This window comes from Periplaneta americana, chromosome 5 (genome assembly GCF_040183065.1).
Source record: "Periplaneta americana isolate PAMFEO1 chromosome 5, P.americana_PAMFEO1_priV1, whole genome shotgun sequence".
In the NCBI taxonomy this organism is placed as follows: domain Eukaryota; kingdom Metazoa; phylum Arthropoda; class Insecta; order Blattodea; family Blattidae; genus Periplaneta; species Periplaneta americana.
The window spans coordinates 65,563,842-65,583,555 of record NC_091121.1 but is presented as its reverse complement, the minus strand read 5'-3'; the positions used below and the strand labels follow the sequence as shown (position 1 = coordinate 65,583,555).

At 34.6% G+C, this 19,714-nt stretch overlaps 2 protein-coding genes across 9 annotated transcripts in view; one reads left to right on the top strand and one right to left on the bottom strand.

The window, feature by feature from the left end:
• fdl (fused lobes) overlaps positions 1 to 19,714 on the bottom strand; it is a 335,607-nt gene that overhangs the window by 28,354 nt on the left and 287,539 nt on the right. Inside the window, exon 1 of one of the 8 annotated variants that reach the window (XM_069825931.1) lies at positions 13,628 to 13,920. The exons of the other annotated variants lie outside the window; for them this stretch is intronic. The gene's annotated coding sequence lies outside the window, so the exon portion shown is untranslated. Of the gene's footprint in view, positions 1 to 13,627; positions 13,921 to 19,714 lie in introns of those variants that run through there. 8 annotated transcript variants of the gene reach the window in all.
• The window catches only part of s-cup (stanley-cup), a 340,619-nt gene that overhangs the window by 131,949 nt on the left and 188,956 nt on the right, over positions 1 to 19,714 (top strand). The gene's annotated exons all lie outside the window — the stretch shown is intronic.

The following is a 19,714-nucleotide window of genomic DNA, read 5'->3' as shown; positions in this document are numbered from 1 at the left end:
ACGTTGAGGTATAATGTGGCCAAAACTCCCCTCCTTAGAATGTATTTACAGATTACTGAAAAATAAACAGAAACCATTCTCATGTTAGGGTTTTTATTTTATATCTTCCTAAATGAATCACCCTGTATTATTGTCAAGAATTTTAATTATTGATATTAATTGATTAGGTAGTGTGATATTATCATCATCATCCATCATCATCATCAACATAGTCTATTGAAGAGAGAGTGAATCCCTTGCGTTGTCCGTTACAGTGGAATATCACGCTAACCCCCAACTCGGCGCATTTCCAACCACCAAGTTTACTATGTATCCATGTTTCATATAAACATCCCCACATGTCCTTGACCATAGTTCTTCTCCAGTGATCGAAAAAAAAAGTATGAGTGATCAGGGCCGGGTATTTGTGGAGATCGCGAAAATCACGATATAATAGATATTAACTGTCATAAATTTATATATATATATATATATATATATATATATATATATACGACCCAGTCCTTTACACTCGACAAAATATAGACAATTACTCATTAATAGCCAATATACATGATCATGAAATTAGAAATAGTGAACAAATTAATATTCCATAGGCTACTGTAGATTGCATAAAACTAGTACAAATTTTTCTGTCATGGGGATGAAATTATATAATAAGCTTCCCAGTCAATATATAAGTTACCAACCAATAGTTTCATGGCTAGATTTTATAATTGGCTTTTAATTAATCCTTTCTACTCTGTAGATGAGTTTCTTAACATAAGTTCATACGAAATTGTTTTTTAATAAATAAAGTTATTTAAATTAGTTACAATTATTATTATTACATAAGAGTGAAGTGTTTTCATTAGTTTTAGAGTTTCAAAATGTTTTGTGTTTTCATTCTAATTACTGTTTTCAATTATATGTGTATTTTCAAATGTTTTTTTTTTGTGACGAAGCCTATCACTGTTTGTTTAATGGCTTAATAAATTGAATTGAATTGAATTATACAATAGATTTTGACTAATCTTTGCGAATTAGGTGATTCTGATTAATAATACGCGGATAAAACAATAATGACAAATCGCACCATCCCACGATCAACTGTAAACACTATCAAAACATTTGGAATCCATGACATCATTCCAAAAATAATTACTTCAACCATTAAAGGGTCTGTGGCAATTCTGAAAAATCATTTATACGAAATATCATAAACCCCCACCCCCTTTCTATTCGTTAGTGTGTGATTGTTACAATATATGTACAAATTTATTATTTCTTAAACTTAAGCTCCTAGTTCACATTTAAATTTGGCTCATCTATCTTACTGTAATCATTACTATTCTTATATGTGTGTTATTCTGTGTTTTTGGCAACCCAGGATGCCTGGGCAGACTATTTCTTGAAATAAATTATAGCGAAATATGAACAAATTCGCGAATTATTACTATTGCGTCGTTTTATAGCGAATTTTATATTATGAGTTTTTTTCCCAGATAAATCTCAGACCTCAAGTGAAATATGTTAGGAATATTTCGTGAATAAAATAAAAATGTAAATAATATATCCCTAAAATTCGATCACAAAATATTAATAATTGTATATTTACGAATACCTAACCTATTCAGACATTGTGAAGTTGAAATAGATGAATATCGATTACTGGAATAAAGAAATTCGATGTTTCATTCAGTAATGCCAATTTCGAAAAGCGAAATACAGGTTTAACGATGTTAATTACATGTACTGCACTTTTATCTTATTATTATAACATAAATACATTTTCATTATCTGCTGAAATCACAGTTTAATTTACAATTTTATAATATAATTACAGTAACCTGATTAATACATTAATTAAATGAAGAAATGTTGAAAACGCAGTTATCAAATCTGAATGAAGGAATGTAATTTTTTCAGATAGCCTACAATAGACATGAAATTAGAAGATGAAGATGTAGATGTTTGGGTTTGATATGCGATGATGTTACATAAATTTGAACATCTGACTTTCTATTAATTGTTTAATTTCATTCACAAAATACAAATTTTATAGGCTACAATTATAGGTTCAGTTACCTGTGGGAGCAGGACCAATGTCAGCTGTGCCTTATTTCGACTTATTCAGTGCTACAGAAAAGCATTTTTTATAGCTCGACAAACGCATTCTCGCGGTAGTGTGCAATCTGGGAATAATATTGAAAGAATCAAGTTTAAAAGGTAGGTTCAATTAAAATGCATGAAGATTTTGTGTCTACATGGTGCGCCGTTTTGAACGTCGTCTTCACTGCGTAAATATATTAATTAATATTAAATATCAATCTTGCATTCATTCATTCATTCATTCATGAGCGCTGCTCATACACGAGCGCTGCTCATTCGGTCTCAAATTTTGTTAATACTACTGTAGCTCCTGTTTTATATTGTTTGTATTATTTTATTTCTATTTCTCTTGTTTGTTTGTAATTATATTCTTTATTCTGTATATTTAAATTTAAATAAATAAACATTATTGCTTTAAAGTTGAAAGAAACATTTAACGTGTAGTTGCATCTTAATGTATTCATGATCATCAATTTACGGGGAAACAGTTGGCGACAACGAAGAAACAAAAGAACGACCATGCGATAAATTGATAGCGATAAATCTAGCTGCAAAATTATCGCAACGTGTGACTGTGATTGGTTGGAATTCAAAACTTCATTACACTCCATTGGTCGAAAATGGAATGACGTCATATAAACGGAATAGTCTTCATAAATCCCTGCCCCTGAATACGATAATGGAATGGAAATCGTCCGGAGATGTTTTTTATACTTGGTTATTTAAAGACGCTGTATCAACCACTAGGCGGAAATAATTTTAATGCCTATCACAGGGAAAGAGAAGAACATCCTCTTCCATAAAAAAGAGCCATCTGAGACCTTTTCCGTGACGAGTATTGTTAGAGATTTTTCAATTAAAAATGACAGGTCTCACCGGGACTGGAACCCGGACCGCTTCAGGGGCAGACTGATGGTCAAGAGCATGTAGTCACCGCAGGGGACTCAAGGTTTCATAAGTGGTTCAAGTTTTGCTTACCAGTGCAATGGAAGAACACGACTGGATCGTTGTACACCTACGAAACACACACAAAAACAATCACACTACAACGTGCAAGTTACTGTGAGTTAGCTAGCAGAAACGTCAGCTTTAATCGTAATGTTTCCACCTGTGTAACATCGGACGTGGGCGTGCGCAAGATCAGCTGTTAGGTTTACCTACATTCTACGCAGTTCACACTTGAACGACCAGCTGCTTGAAGAGGAAAGTGGATTTCTCGACTACCTGCTGTAAACAACGTTAATTGAGTATACCAGATACAAACATACCATTTTAGAACACCGTCTATTTCAAATGTTCTGTAAAATAAAATTACGTTAATAGTTATTTATCTTACAAGTGGCTAAAACTAACCATTATATTGTGAGTGAGATGTTTATGACACCAACGCCGCCCCCCCCCCACCAACTTCCACAAAAAAAATTATGGGTAGCTAATTAGCCTATACAGGTCATGTTTAGTTTAAATTAGTTTTAAATGAAAAGTTAGAATTTAGAAAACAGTAAATTACTGGAATCATGTATCTTATATACTCGTGAATTATAAAGATTTCCTTCGCACTTTCTTTACAGAGAAAGCATTGTTGATGTCATTAAAGTCGATCTGACGAAACACATCAGATTTGATGCAAAGAAACATATTCAAACTTATTCATTGTTGAAACAAAATTCATTTGTAAAAGCCAGGCTGGGATTTATTTTTAAGCATTGGTTTTTGGTGATATAATTATTAGGCCTACGAGTATTTCTTACTTAGATAGAAAGTATACAGTAAATTGAAAAATAATCTCCAACTCTTTGCGGAATAAACCATTATCGATTTATACAGGGTGTTTCCGGACTGGTGTTACAAACTTTCAGGGATGATGGGGAAGGGCACATGTATCAATCTGAGATAAGGAACCCTGGTCCGGAAATGACTGAGTCGAAAGTTATAAGCAAAAATATTTGTGTGGAAATGGAATTTAATTTCGCACCACGTGCCCTCCTTCCTTTAACCTTTGGAACAGACGTGGAAAGATGGTATGGGTCGGATGTCTCCTACGTGGGTACTAGGCCGGATACAATCTGTGAGCTTGTCTACCGTTTCCATTGGCTCATTCGTATTCGAAAATCAGGTCTGCTTATTCCGTCCTCGTGTATTCCTCCATTTCACTAGGACTGATCGACTGGACACTGCATCTAGAACACATACACTGCTGTCTACAAACGTGCATATCAGGACCGACGATGTCCATTACACATTGCTTTAGTGTAGTTTCCTGTCCCCACCCCTCAGACAGCGCACTGAATCGAATACTGTAAGTATACAACATAAACAACGTCAGATGAATACAGTATGTGTAAGATATACAGATAAACACATAAATAAGGTGTACAGATGAATGAAATTATTTAATTTCCACACAACTATTTTTGCTTGTAACTTTCGACTCGGTCATTTCCGGACCAGGGTTCCTTATCTCAAAATGATATATGTGCCCTTCCCCATCATCCCTGAAAGTTTGTAACACTAGCACGGAAACACCCTGTATAGTGCACATGCTGGAAAGTGATTAAATATTATTGTGACGATATACAAGATGGCGCAGACAAAAGTAGCCCGTGTAAGTATAGAGTAAATACAGAAGCGAAGTACAGAAAAGGACTCGCCTTTCACAGCTTTCACAGAAGATGTTGAAAGTGGCTCCCTATCAAACACAGCTGTGCACGTCTAATCATGTTCAGATACACTTGCACAAGTACATTTTGCATAGATAGCGCGCCACTTTTTAACCAAACCCTGTATTGCTCTCTTTGCCGGCCTCTTTCCAGAAACTTGTCCTGAAAATGTCGCGGGTTTCTTTAATCGAATCTGTTTTCACATAAGTTTCCACAATTTTCACTCTTTCTTGTCTCGAGTAAGTCATTTTGCAGAATGCGAACAGATACGTGTAATTCGACTGATGAAATACTGACAGGAAGAATGCCAACAATCGGTTATTGCACAAAATTGTCCATTGTTGTAGCTATTTACTCATTTCATTACGATATGATACGATAGAACACGATAATGGAATTTTAAGCAGTCAAAATATCGCATTCGCATTCAAACGGGAGGTGGGCTATACTTTTATCTGCGCCATCCAGTACAGTATATAGGAAATGTAACAGAATTACATAGCGATAAATAAGAAACAAACATCCAATATGATTTTCAACAATGCATTCTTGTTTATACAAGCAATTAAATTTAAGCAGTTTCATAGTATAATAATGTCATACCGGTATTACAATATAATTATGCAGCTGAACACTTTTCTTTTACTCTCACCGCGACCGCGACTTCCGATTTTCACAAGGTGTTCAAGAACAAATTTCAGAAAAGATTTACCAACAAGTGTTTTAAAAACAAATTTCACTGTAAAATGAAAATGGAAAAAAAAAAGAAAAATAAAAAAAGGAGGAGATGGAGAGAAAAAATGCCGCCTACCCTCCTCGAAATTGCCGCCCTAGGCAAAGGCCTAGGTTGCCTAGGCCTAAATCCGGCACTGATTACAAACACGTTCGCGTCTGAGTATTTCTGACAGAGTAAATATTATTCAACGTCTTGAAAACGGTGCAAATACTGAGGATATTGCTGGAGAATTTAAGGTAATATTTTTCTATTTACTTATCTATCTGTTTATCTACTTATCTATTTATTTATTTGTTTGTTTATTTATTTATTATTGTATTATATATATATATATATATATATATATATATATATATATATATATATATATTCTAGGAAATAAAATTAATTTTGTATTGACGTTGTATCAGTTTCACATTTTATAATGAAGTATTAACAACTCGTAAAATCCATTACCATAATATGATCGACATTTTACTATCCATAATATTCCTTCATTTCATGCTCTACCTAAACATGATGCTTACCGATTGCAAGGTACTTGCTTCGTGTTTTATATCTAAGTAGATAAACTTGGCTTTGTCCTGTATTGACGGAGCAGTGTAAATAATAATAATAATAATAATAATAATAATAATAGATAATTGTCATTCAGTGATTTATTGAAATTTGGTTTGTGACGATATACTGTAGTTTAGGAAAGTATACATGCGTAATATCCTAGATCATATATACTAACAGATAGCTCTTTTATATAGGCTTTAGGGTTTGCAGTCGAGGCCGGCTTGATGTAGTTCAATAATCGTCAACAGATGGCACAATGACCAACACCATCACGAGACACGAACTCTGAACCGGTCTGGTCGGTCTAAATCGATTATTTCTTGCTTACGAGATATTCTCGTAAGCAACGGTATGTACTGTCGACAATTGATGACCATGGATAAATATTATTGGCCTATATGACCTAGGCAAGTTCGGAACGAGGGAGTTCTAATTATAGTTGTCACGTGGGCGAAGCGGAGAGATAAGATAAAGTACGCCTTTGTATTGAATAGAATACAATGCAGAGTCTCGCGCAAAGCCAATCTACCTAGAATTTTTAGACCATGTTATAAAGTTATCGGTGGGCTAAATTATGATTCGTTATCTCTCCTGTTTTTATATATTTGTCGTGAATATTATTTATATTATCAACTGAGTGTATAACATAATTTATCAGTTAATTGATATTTCACTAATGATAAATCCAAAGAACAATGGGGAAATAAGGGACTAAACACTGAAAAATAAATAAAATAAGAGAATTTGACGTTCATAATTATAATGTTGTCGGAGTTTTGTTATACTTTACTTTGAATTATTTTAATTTGCACCACAAAAACTTATGAAAATTAATGTTAACATTACCTATTTAGTTATGATATTAGTATATTGGAAAATTTGTGCATATAGCCTGATTACAATATGTAAGTAATCCTATCCTAACCTAACCAATGGTAGTCTTGTTTATTTCAGACATGTTCGTATAATTATACAAAAACAAGAATAATCTAGTTTGCAGCCTGTGATATTGTCTCGTTTACAATATTATATAATATACATATTACGATATTTACTAGGTACTTTAACAATATATAGTTAATAATATTATAAAATATACAGGTCTAATCCATTACCAAGAAATAGCCCTTCCCTCACATGTTCAATACTGTTTACCTCAAAAGGCCTTCAAACCTTAAAAACTATTAGAAACTGGATTAAAATAGTCATGTTGATGTAGGCCTACAACATTACATTTTTTGTCACTACTCCTGATCCCATTCTAACAGTTTCAGGTTTTGTAATTTGTAACAATACTAACAATACTGATGGGTCATTCCATAGTCACACACGTAACATTTTCGAAGTAACTATGATCTTCACAGGATACTTAATCAAATACTTAGGAGTTCATGAAAGACACATCACTGTTTTTTAACGTAAGCATTCCAAAATATAAACAGAAAATCATAATGAAAAGGAATAAATAATAATGTAAAAAATATTAAATATTATATGGTGTGACACATGAACATTTTCTGGCCACTTAATTTATTACCAAAATGGAAAATGTTCATATTATTGTGCCAAATGTCATAAATGCATTTAGTTGTTTTTGAAACAATTAAGACATTTGTGAAGTACATGTAACTGCTAAATCACATACTTTAATAAAAATAACAGTGCTATTAACAAATAAAATATTACAAATTATATTGTGACACACGAACATTTCTGTCAAGTTGATTACTGATCTTTTCAAATGCATATAGAGATTTACCGTATACACTGTGCCTACAGTTCTTATTATACAAAGCAACACTTGATTACACTAAAGTGTCCACACCTGTGGAGTAACGGTCAGCACGTCTGACTGCGAAACCAGGTGGCCCGGGTTCGAATCCCGGTCGGGGAAAGTTACCTGGTTGAGGTTTTTTTCGGGGTTTTCCCTCAACCCAATACGAGCAAATGCTGGGTAACTTTCGGTGCTGGACCCCGGACTCATTTCACCGGCATTATCACCTTCATATCATTCAGACGCTAAATAATTTAGATGTTGATACAGCGTCATAAAATAACCCAATAAAAAAAATTACACTAAAGTACACTTTCAGATTTAAAATATCCACGGTTGTTTACAACTATATGTGGTGATATCCCCTGTGTAATGTCACGTAACAAATACATCAATATAGGCTATCCACTTTTTCTGCCATTTGTAGTACTTCCCTTTTTTTAACAACACAGACGCTTTAAATTCTTCGCCACTACAAGCTTTTGTAACTTCCTCTGCTTATCTGACGTCTTTTTTTAAATTGATTATTTAACGATGTTGTATCAACTACTAAGTTATTTAGCCTCGATGGAATTGATGATAGTGAAATGTTATTTGGCGAGATGAGGTTGAGGATTCGCCATAGATTACATGACATTCGCCTTACAATTGGGGAAAACCTCGGAAAAAACCTCAACCAGGTAACTTGCCCCAATCAGGATTTGAACCCGGGCCCACTCATTTCACGGTCAGATGTGCCTACCATTACTCCACAGCAGTGGACCGAACATGGGTTATGTACATTAATTCTTTTGACTTTCGGTTAGCTTTCTTAAGAATACGCATAAAGAAATGTAGTGTTTTCCAGGCTATCCTTGTAATATTAGTGACTTATTTCAACCAGTTTGTTACTAAAATATATACAGTACCTAAGTGTTTACTTGTGACACTGGTGATCCATTTAATTGGTATATGAGACGAATTTAATTTTGTGTTTTACAGAAGGATACATATTGATTTACATTTGCTCACATTGATTTTAATTTTATTTGTTGTAGTCCAGTTTTCAATAACGTCAAGCTAGTTTTGCAAGGCGGTGATATAAGATTTATCACTAATTTTTTCTGTATATTATACAGTCATCCACGAATAATCTTGCCTGAGAAGTGACATTTCTATTCAAATCCTACAATAATTTTCAGTAAATATTTTGCACCGAGAAGCTATTATACATTTAATTTTACTTCTGAGACCAGTGAAATATATGCCAATTTTATTAGAAAGGTGCATGTATAATTATCCAATAGCATGATATTATCTGCAACAAAAACTAAAGGGCATGAAAGAAAAGAAGAAAACATTAATGCTGTGGTTCTTAGAGTTCCATTAGAGTTACACGTTCATTGTCCACTGAAAGTTGTATTTCTCTATTGAAGTGTAAAAGAGAAACTCTCATAAATTATGTCAGAAACAAAGAAAGGCACCACCCAAATATGTGGGATAATTAATTTAATAATGTTATTACCGGGACTTGAAAAAAGCAATCATATGTAATGGGTGGGGAAAAAAATACTTTTTAATCACGCTTCTATAGTTCGACAATGCTGACTATTCAGAGTTTTGCCTGACAGGTGAGCTACCATAAATTCCTTGAAGTCCTAGTTATTACTGAAGCCAAATGTGTGTCTATTGTCAAGAGTCCATTTTATTTATACTTGTTAAGACATCATTCATAGACTAGTTACCGCTTTCAGTTTTGATACTACATACACTGAAATTAATTTATTATTATTCGTCCTATTTATACATTTATATTGAATGATTCGGTCTACCTTCATAACACATCTCATCAACAATACTCGATAAGAGTTGAATTAGCTTCCATGCTGCGTTGTATTTATTTTGTCATGTTCCTATAGCAGGAATATTAAATAGGAATTCCTTAAAACATATTTATATTCACTCCTATCCTTTATATAGAATACCAGTACATATACTGTATTTCTTAAGATTTGGTTACTTTATAAACAGTATGTTAGTGCAAGAACTCTTTTTTTCATATTTAATAATTCTGGCATGTGTCAATAAATATGCTTGAGACCTCTGTCTCTCTGAATTACTCTTTACTAACTGGAAACATATTCCAAATTTATATTTTAAAAAAGTATTAAAATATCCTCACAATTTAGAGCATAACAATTCCCGAAATAATCATCCTACATTAAATTATTAAGATAAAAATGATTCAATCTATCGCTTGTAACAATACCTTTATGGTCCTAATAAATTAAGAAATAATTTACATCCAACAGATTTATTTTAAAATGGCCTGCAGTTATTATTTTGAATTTTATTGTACCTTAATAAATTGAGTTAAGGTACAATAAAATTTCATCAAGTTTCAAACAAAGTAATTCCATCTTTCCAACAGGGGGACAATAAATACTTAAAGTAATGCTAAACTCGAAAAACTTATTGATGCAACTTAATTTCATATTCTATACCACTAACACCAAAAAAAAAAGTGTCCTATTATTCATACTGATTCAAGATGAATAGTTTCTTAGTGTTTGTCCATTCCACTTTTTTTTATTGTCCTTCCCATTTCTATTTCTCTCATTTTTAGTAGGTACTTCACATGTAGTATATGTTTTATTTTAATACATATAATGACCATGAAGATATTTGGATATGTCTTACAAAATTCTTGCTGAAGACCATTGTGGTAATATTCTGCCGCATCTGTAGTTTGTACATTTCGAAATTTTCGTGCTTCAGCCCAGAATTCAGGCGGGGGGAGGGGAGGTTGATGTGCCAATGTAGTTTTCCAGAATATAATTATATTCAAAACATTTTCTAATAGGAGGGGCCTCTGATATTAGCTCTGCAAAAAATCTGATACCGGTACTTCTGTTGCTGGTAAATAAGAAAGAACGAAATATAAAAATTTTTAACCACTTTCGAATTTCAGGTGCTTTGTGTCTCAGCTGCTGGTTTGATATACTGTTTGTTTCCTTTAATTTTCCAGAGCAAAAACTGTCCTACACTCTGTAATTTTAACACTGGGAACATTTATTTTGGCAGCATTGTGTGATGCTATTTCATAATATAACAAGAGCTTTGAAATGATTAACTGCTAACTACTTACCTGAGTGAAGCGGTTCCTGTGATTTCTGAAGTGAAAACCGTTCAATTTATAAGGAATTTTTTTGTGGAGATGCATTTGATTGTATATGCAAGGTGTAAAAGTGCCTAAACTAACTGACCCCAGTGCTGTCATGGAGACCGCACGAGGCCATATATCGTATGGAACCTACAATTTTTTTTTAATTAATCGTATGGGGAAATTAAAATTTTGTCTGTAAGGAGCCATATGGCATATGGGTGCCTAAGTTTTGTACGTGGAGATCTATACAGATCTTAGATGATCTCTTCCTGTTCCTACTGTACCTACCGCCTATTTTGTTTAATGTTCATAAACAAAAATTATCCACCTCTTCAGCACTGGAATCCAGAATTATATAAAATAATGGTTGAAAAACAAGAAGTGCTGCAAATATACACTCCAAGATTCATCGAGACAAGTGTGCATCTATGGTGGTGCTACATGGTGTATTCTTTAAATCAAACTTGTACAATTAAATTGTAAAGCAAAACAATTTCTTTACTTCTTCTTTAATATTAAAAAAAATAATTAAATGACAATTGGAGAAATAGAGAGAGGAGAGTAAAATATATTTCAAGGGAGAAAACAAGGGGTGGGATGTATGGCCAAGAAAAAAATTACCATTGCAGCACTGACCAAACCTAACCTGTTACAGACTCATGTATGTAAGGTGAATAAGCTGAGTATGAAGGAAACTACCTCAGCGCTAATTTAACTCTTATAGATGAACTATATAAAGAACTTCAAGTGTCAATATTGTCTCAAAGGTTAATAGTAAATGTCCAGCAATTATATTTGCAGCTAATCGTACTGCTAATGTTCCAGGTCGAATGATTATTAATATAAAAATCATTAATAAAGGAATATATAATAAGCAACTTTGCAACGATGAATATTTTCAAAAAATCATAAAGATATTGGAACACTATATTTTATTTTTGGTGCTAACAAACTTCATTTAGAAATGCCCATCTGCGATTATGTTAACTGTAGAAGAAGGAAGAAATATTGTCGTCATATGAAGTTACTCAAATTTCCAATTAAGGACAAGGAAAGGCTACAAAAGTTATTTTTGATTTCACCCTTATAAATTGAACGATTTTCACTTCAGAAATCACCGTAACTACCTCAGCACTAGTTTCAGTAATTTAAGGACCAGTATAAAGTAAATTTGATTAAAGTGAGAAAGAAATTCGTAAGGGAGGCGGTCAGGAGGGATTGAGGTTGTCTACTAATTCGTTGCAAACAACTATTATAGGCTATTTCATTTGACTAACGATGATTTGTAGAGAACAAAATACCTACAGTAGGGTAAAGAATCTAAATCAGTACGTTTGAGAACGGATATAAAAGTGTCAGGAAAATAACAGAATTACCGTATATTGCAATTAACTCTGCATTGGCAGAGAAACCGCACAGGGTATCGTAAATCTGCTGAAAATTAGAAAATTGTGTAAAAAAATGCATTCAGAGCGAATTTTCCAGCCTGATAATATCTCGCCCACGTTATGGACATAATTCAATACCGTAAGACTGATATAAAATGAATACTAGAACAATTTGTTAACCAAAGACGATGTTCAGTAGTTATTTAACAACATACAGAGCAAATAAAAACACAAACGCATATTCTAGCAATAGTTCAGATGAAAAGAAAATGATTAGTACGACCGCTTATTCGTAAAAAGAACACTACCAGCTGTGTAGCCTACATGAAGCAATATATCAGGTCTACGTTATGAACACGTTGAATTTAATGTGGACGAGAAACGTACAGTTATTATTTATCTGCTTCCATATCGCATCATATAATACATCTGTAAAATGAAAACATACAGGCCTAGAAAAGAGGAAACATGTTTGGGGATAGGGAGTTGTAATTCTTCCCCTTTCGGATAAATTTCAGAAGAGGGATACCTGCTTTTCCTTCATATTCAAAAATTGTAATCTTGTTCACACAAAATAAATTAGTGCCTTTTCGTGAGCATCATGATGTGCATTCAACAAACGCAGACAAATCTGCTCTTTTTAGTCTTTTGTGATAATTGTTGCTAGGTAGGTATTGTATACTGAAAATTAAAAACAATTAGATTTCGTACATCAAATGATGACAGATTATATATTGAACGCAAACAACATTATATCAGCCATGTACCAAAATGTCATCTATGTGTGTTGATGAATTTGGGTAAAACAAGCTTCTGTATACTACAATTTAGCGACACATCAAAGTCTTATTGTAACATAACCTCACATTACAATGAGAAAGAAATTTGGAGGTGGCATGACGTAAAAAAGTCATCCCACAGTCGTATTACTCTATGTACTGTTCAGGTACTCTGCCATCTAGTGTTTGTTATTGCAAGCTCATTTCTCGACACTAGCGACGCATAGCGTCCGTTATTTTCCAGTTGCGTCTAAATTTAATATAAGCTTGGTCAATCTGTTTTATATATGATCTAGGGTAATATTCAGTCATAAAATGTGTTATGTACGAGTAGTTACATAAATGAACAAGACAATAGAGATGACTGTGAACACTAAAATGATAACAAGTACTAATTTGTTCATACGTAAAGTATAATTGCTTTTTTAAAATGATGGTACCGAAATGACTGCGTCACTGCGTGTGCAAATGAAGTGTAAACCGGACTCACCCTGCGTTCCGACGTCGTGTCGCCTGCCAGCCGCCCGTACTCGCTCGTAGAACAATCGGTGGCCGAGCGGGCGGGCGGCAGCTCAGCTCATCGAAGCACTTTGAGGCTTACTATGCCTCCAACCAGCCGCAACTACAGTGAGTGCCTTGGCCTGGCATTCATTGACGTGCGAATATCCGATTGTCGATGAGAGCTGGTGACGCTTTTCAGGGCTTGCTACGAACTCTTCTTGTTTTCGATATTTTCGACCTAATGCACTGAGACTCATGTTACAATCATATTTACACTGTTCCTTCAACAGAAAAGAAACACATATTAGTGGCGAGTAACGATTGTTATTAGAGGAGAAAATGTCGCTCCGGCGCCGGGGATCGAACTCGGGTCCTTGGTTCTACGTACCAAGCGCTCTAACCACTGAGCTACGCCGAAGTTCAATCCACAGCACCCGATCGAATTCCTCTCCTCTAGTGTTTTTCCCTTTGTGGCTTTACTCCATGTTCGGTATATATGTTGACATCATCTTCATCATCATCTGTTTCGAATTAGGCCTGTGTAGACCTGTTTCGGCCCCCATCTAGCAGTCTTTTAAAGGGTCTTCCCAATCGTCGATGTCCTCTGGGTTGATATTGCATCATCATTTTGGGGATTCTTGAATTGTCCATTCGTTTTACATGGTCCAGCCAATTTAGCTTGTATCTGTTTATTTTTTCTTCTATGACTCTACTTCTAATTGTTCCAATATTTCTTCATTCCTTTTTCGATCTTAAGTCAACTGCCATTATACAAGGAGCGCACTCAATTGAGTAACTTTGTGGCCGGGATTTCACAGTATAAGCACTGTTGGGCGGAGAATCTACGTAACGATTAATTTTTGATTCTACAGAATTTATCTTTTATGGTAATAACTGTTTCGATCCCGTGCTGTGGATTGAACTTCGGCGTAGCTCAGTGATTAGAGCGCTTGGTACGTAGAACCAAGGACGTGGGTTCGATCCCCGGCGCCGGAGAGAATGTTTCTCCTCTAACAACAATTATTACCGTAATAGATAAATTCTGTAGGATCAAGAATTAATCTTTACAGCGAGTAATGAATTAACCCTTAACGCGAAAGATACATTAAAATTACACTTACAGAAAGACTGGTCTAGGAAACAGAGCATATTTCATTGTTGTTTCAGGAATAATTTATACTTTTAATTCAAAATATATTTTTATCAATAAACACATATTTAACAATCAATATAACTACAGTCTTATTAGAGAATAGGGTCCCGGCATAGCTCAGATGGAAAGAGCGCTCAGCGGGCAGAGCTGAGAGGTCCTGAGTTCGATTCCCGGTGCCGGAACGAATTTTTCTCCAATAATAAGTATCTACAGTATGACTACTCATAGTCATCAATGAGGACGGCGAGGCCTCATATATGAATGTAAGTATATACTATATAAATACAATTTAAAATATTTAATTCAAGACAATTTACTTTTATCAATTAACCAGAAGCAGGTTACAGATGTCTACAGGAGTAGCTACACCACCGAAGTCTTTAGTGGATGTGGTAATACCAGCACAGTCTAGTATATACAGTCACGAAGCTTGAGCTGTGAGGGTGCTAGGAACAATAGACTCTGCCAGTACTATTTCGCATTGTCTGTAATGAGGCGATATTAGCGATCCTAGTGGTTACCAACTATCTATGGATGCATATTTACTACGTATTGAGCTTCGTGACTGTATACACTAGACTGTGATACCAGGTAGATCTCGAATATTATTATGTGAAGGCGTTTTTTTTTTTTTCATTGGAGTTGGCTGTACAATTCAAACTAATCTTCTCCAAGATACACGTAATTTGTTGGAGAAATATTAGGAGATCCAGATGGGGCCGTTTCATCTCATTCATTAGGGATTTGTATGTCTTTTTCTCACAACTCATCTGACTCAATCTGATATTTCAGTCTGGTTAGCACTAGGGAGGTTAAATCAAGGTTTGGGCGAAATCATCGAAATGTGACATTCGCCTACTTCATTTTCATCATCAACTTCATCTTTATCTTCTATCCATCGCTGCATTATTTTCAGAAAATTAGAGCATAATTGACATGGTAGGATATGTTTGCAATGACTGCGGGACATAACGAAAACCGAAAAGAAATTAAACACAAAACATACTTAGAACAATATTGAAATTGATGAACTACCACGTAATACGATATACCGGTCTGTGAGACCGGTAAATATAGTAGACTATAATTACATACTGTAATAAGAAACAGACAATGCAGTGAACAAATTTAGATGACAACCACACTACAGAACACCTAAAGAAGGACTAAAGAAAACATTGCTCAAGGATAAGACATACTGTAATATTAAGCAGTGTTGCAAATATTCAAGAAACAAAATACCATATCGGACTGGCAGATCGGTGTTAAGGGTTAAAAAAGCGCTTAAAAGTAATTTTTCTCCAAGCAGTAGGCCTAAATATTAACATAGTTCACAGACAAAAATATTAATTTTCTTCCATAAGTACAAAATGTACTAAAATCCGTGACGCGACAGTCCAAGGGCGGCCAAGGTCGACGCTAGCTTCACGTCATCACGCCTCAACAGAGCTGAACGAACAATCACCTAACCAGTACGGAGATAACGTGTGGTTAGAACTACGATAACTCCAGCCTTTATGGCTGGCTCGCGGAACAGGATTTCACTACAATTTCTTTTCACATGAGGACTCAAACCAATGCCCATTCCGTAACGCGAATCCTGGCATGGCGCCTTAGAAGATTAGACCACGATATTACGGCGCAAAATGTATTATTATTATTATTATTATTATTATTATTATTATTATTAATTTAATAATCATCATCATGGCAACCTTCAAAGCTTCTAAGTAGGTCTACTTGAATTCAACTTCCTGTAACCGTCAAAATGATGAAGGGATAGAGATTACTAACGAGGGAAAGTCGACCGAGTCGTAAAACTGTTCCAACAACTGCAGAGGAAATGCTACAGAACATGCTTGTCTAAAGGCTAAAAGTAAAAAGTGGCAGCCCCAATTCCGGACTACATAGCGATAAGGTTAGTGATCTATTCTAGGGAGAACAATATTACTTTCAATCCTCAAAGTACTGGATGGACCCGAAACACGTCTACACAACCCTAATCCGTAATAGATTATTATTATTATTATTATTATTATTATTATTATTATTATTATTATTATTATTATTGTTAAGCTTTTGTCATGTAGTCTGCTGTCAAAAAAATCTGAAAGTTAGAATTTATAAAACAGTTATATTACTGCAAATCTAGCTTTCAGATAGAAATTATTCAGTTATATTACCGGTTGTTCTGTATGGTTGTGAAACTTGGACTTTCATTTTGAGAGAGGAACGAAATTAAGGTTGTTTGAGAATAAGGTTCTTAGGAAAATATTTGGGGCTAAGAGGGATGAAGTTACAGGAGAATGGAAAAAGTTATACAACGCAGGACTGCACGCATTGTATTATTCACCTGACATAATTAGGAACATTAAATGCAGACGTTTGAGATGGGCAGAGTATGTAGCACGTATGGGCGAATTCAGAAATACATATAGAGCATACCTGCACAAACAGCGCTCGACGAGTGCGCGCGCTCCTTCGGAGCGGGAGAGCCGTGTTTACCGCTCGCCGACACGGAGAGGAAGATACGTCAGAATGACATAGACTTGCTATAGGTAGAGGAGAGGGAAACGACCACTCAGCTATCTAGTGGGGTGCAGTGTGTATTCTCAGTAACTGTTTCACGTTGCTTACCTACTGCTACAGTACAGTATGGAGGAATCTAAAAGACGGAAAAGTGATCATCAGGCAAATTCTTTCAATGTTGCATGGGAAAATGCTTATTTTTTCATAGCTGCTGGAGTAAATACTCAGTGCCTTATCTGCCACAACATTTTGAAAGGTAGAAAGAAACATAACATAATGCATCATTACGAGTCCAGACATAAAGATACTTATAGTTGTTTTGTTGCTGAAGATCGCAGTGAAAAGGTTCAGGACTTGAAAGCTGCATTATTACCCGAGGTAGGTACAGTCGGTATTTATTTTTTATTAATTTGAAATACATTGTCTTATCAGAGGTACTTTCTTAATTACTTCTATGCCCGAGGTTGCGGGTTCGATTCCGGGCCAGGTCGATTGCAATTAAATTGTGCTTAAATGCGACAGGCTCAGGTCAGTAGATTTACTGGCATGTAATAGAACTCCTGCGGGACAAAATTCCGGCACACGGGCAACGCTGATATAACCTCGGCAGTTGCAAGCGTCGTTAAATAGGCCTAAAACATAATATTTAACGATTTACAGCTCGAACTTATTGATCTTCATTGCGACCTAAGGGCTAAAGATCGTTTGAATAATACTACTAGCCTGGTTGAGTTTTACAAGACTAAACATTAGCAATAATATCCACGAATACACAGGCTGGCTGTGAAAATGATTCCTATGTTTGGCTCAACATTTATATTTGTGAGCAACTGTTTTCTATAATCAACTTTAATAAAGGTAGGCATCGAACATCTGTAACTGATGTTTCATTATGACCAGTAGGCTACTGTTCCTTTCAGCTGCCAACAGCATAAAACCTCGTTTTCATGTACTGATAAATAAAAATATAACAAAATGATATTTTACATTTAAGTAGCTATAGAATTTCTATTATTTCTGTAAAATAAATATTTCCTTGTTAATTAATAATAGTCCAAGATAGTTTTGCAAAGACTGAACGGGAATTCATTTCATGAACACTTGTAATAGTACTTCCTTTTGTGTACATTTTGTACGAGATCACCCCTTCTTCCAGTCCACCCTTATACAGAGCGCAGCTAATATCTGCATTCCGCTCATGAGCTGTGAGCCGGCTCGGAGAGCGCAAACCTTGTGCAGGCCTGATATAGTGTGTTAGTTGGGAGCCCGGAGGGAAAAAGACCTTTGGGGAGGCCGAGACGTAGATAGGAGGATAATATTAAAATGGATTTGAGGGGGGTGGGATATGATGATAGAGACTGGATTAATCTTGCTCAGGATAGGGACCGATGGTGGGCTTATGTGAGGGCGGCAATGAATCCGAGGGTTTTCATTAAAAGCCATTTGTAAGTAAGTGTTATTGTTATAATAATAATAATAATAATAATAATAATAATAATAATAATAATAATAATAATAATAATAATAATAATAATTATTATTATTATTATTATTATTATTATTATTATTATTATTATTATTATTATTATTTGTACGGGTCAATAATCAGAATATTTTACAGAAACATAATTGTGTTCCTCTATGGGATACGGTATACAGTGAAGCAATTAGTTACCTTTTAAGAAGTAACACTGACTTTATTCTTTTGCAGTTTTTTCTGTTAAATCTTGGAATACTACTACTTATATCATGTTTGACTGATTAATTTGCATATTATGCGAAATCAACTGAATAATAAAACATATTGATTATAAAAATGCAACAATATACAGAGTGGACCGTAAGTAATGTCATTAATTTCAGGGGGTTATTCTTTGAGGTATTTCAAACAAAAACGTTTAATAGAATTTTACTCGTTTTTTCCTGTTACTTTTTGTATCTTCCGATTCAATTGGAAAACCTCATAACTACATCGGGAATCGAACTCCCGACTTTTGGCCTCGTAACGCCTAAGAAAGCACTAAGCTAGTAGCGTGTGCCCCTTGGATAAAATTGAAGGTATAAAAGTGGGTCACTTACTCGTATGAGTGCTGTTCACAGTAATTGCTATTGATTTTTTTTTTTATATACGTATATATTTTAAGCAACAGCTTCATTTCGCATTCTTTTCTGACATGATTTCTTGCCATGCAAGTCCTTCGTACTTTATGCGTTTTACAGTAGTATTTTCACTTTAAATTGTGTGTCCATATTCTGCAATAAAATTTATCGAAGCTAACTTTCTCTCTAAACCTGAGAATTTGTAGGCCTACGTTCCTCTAGACTAGACAAGAAACGTTGTATGTTTTCAGCAAATACTGTACTACTGTATATTCCTTGCAGTCTCGCAACATA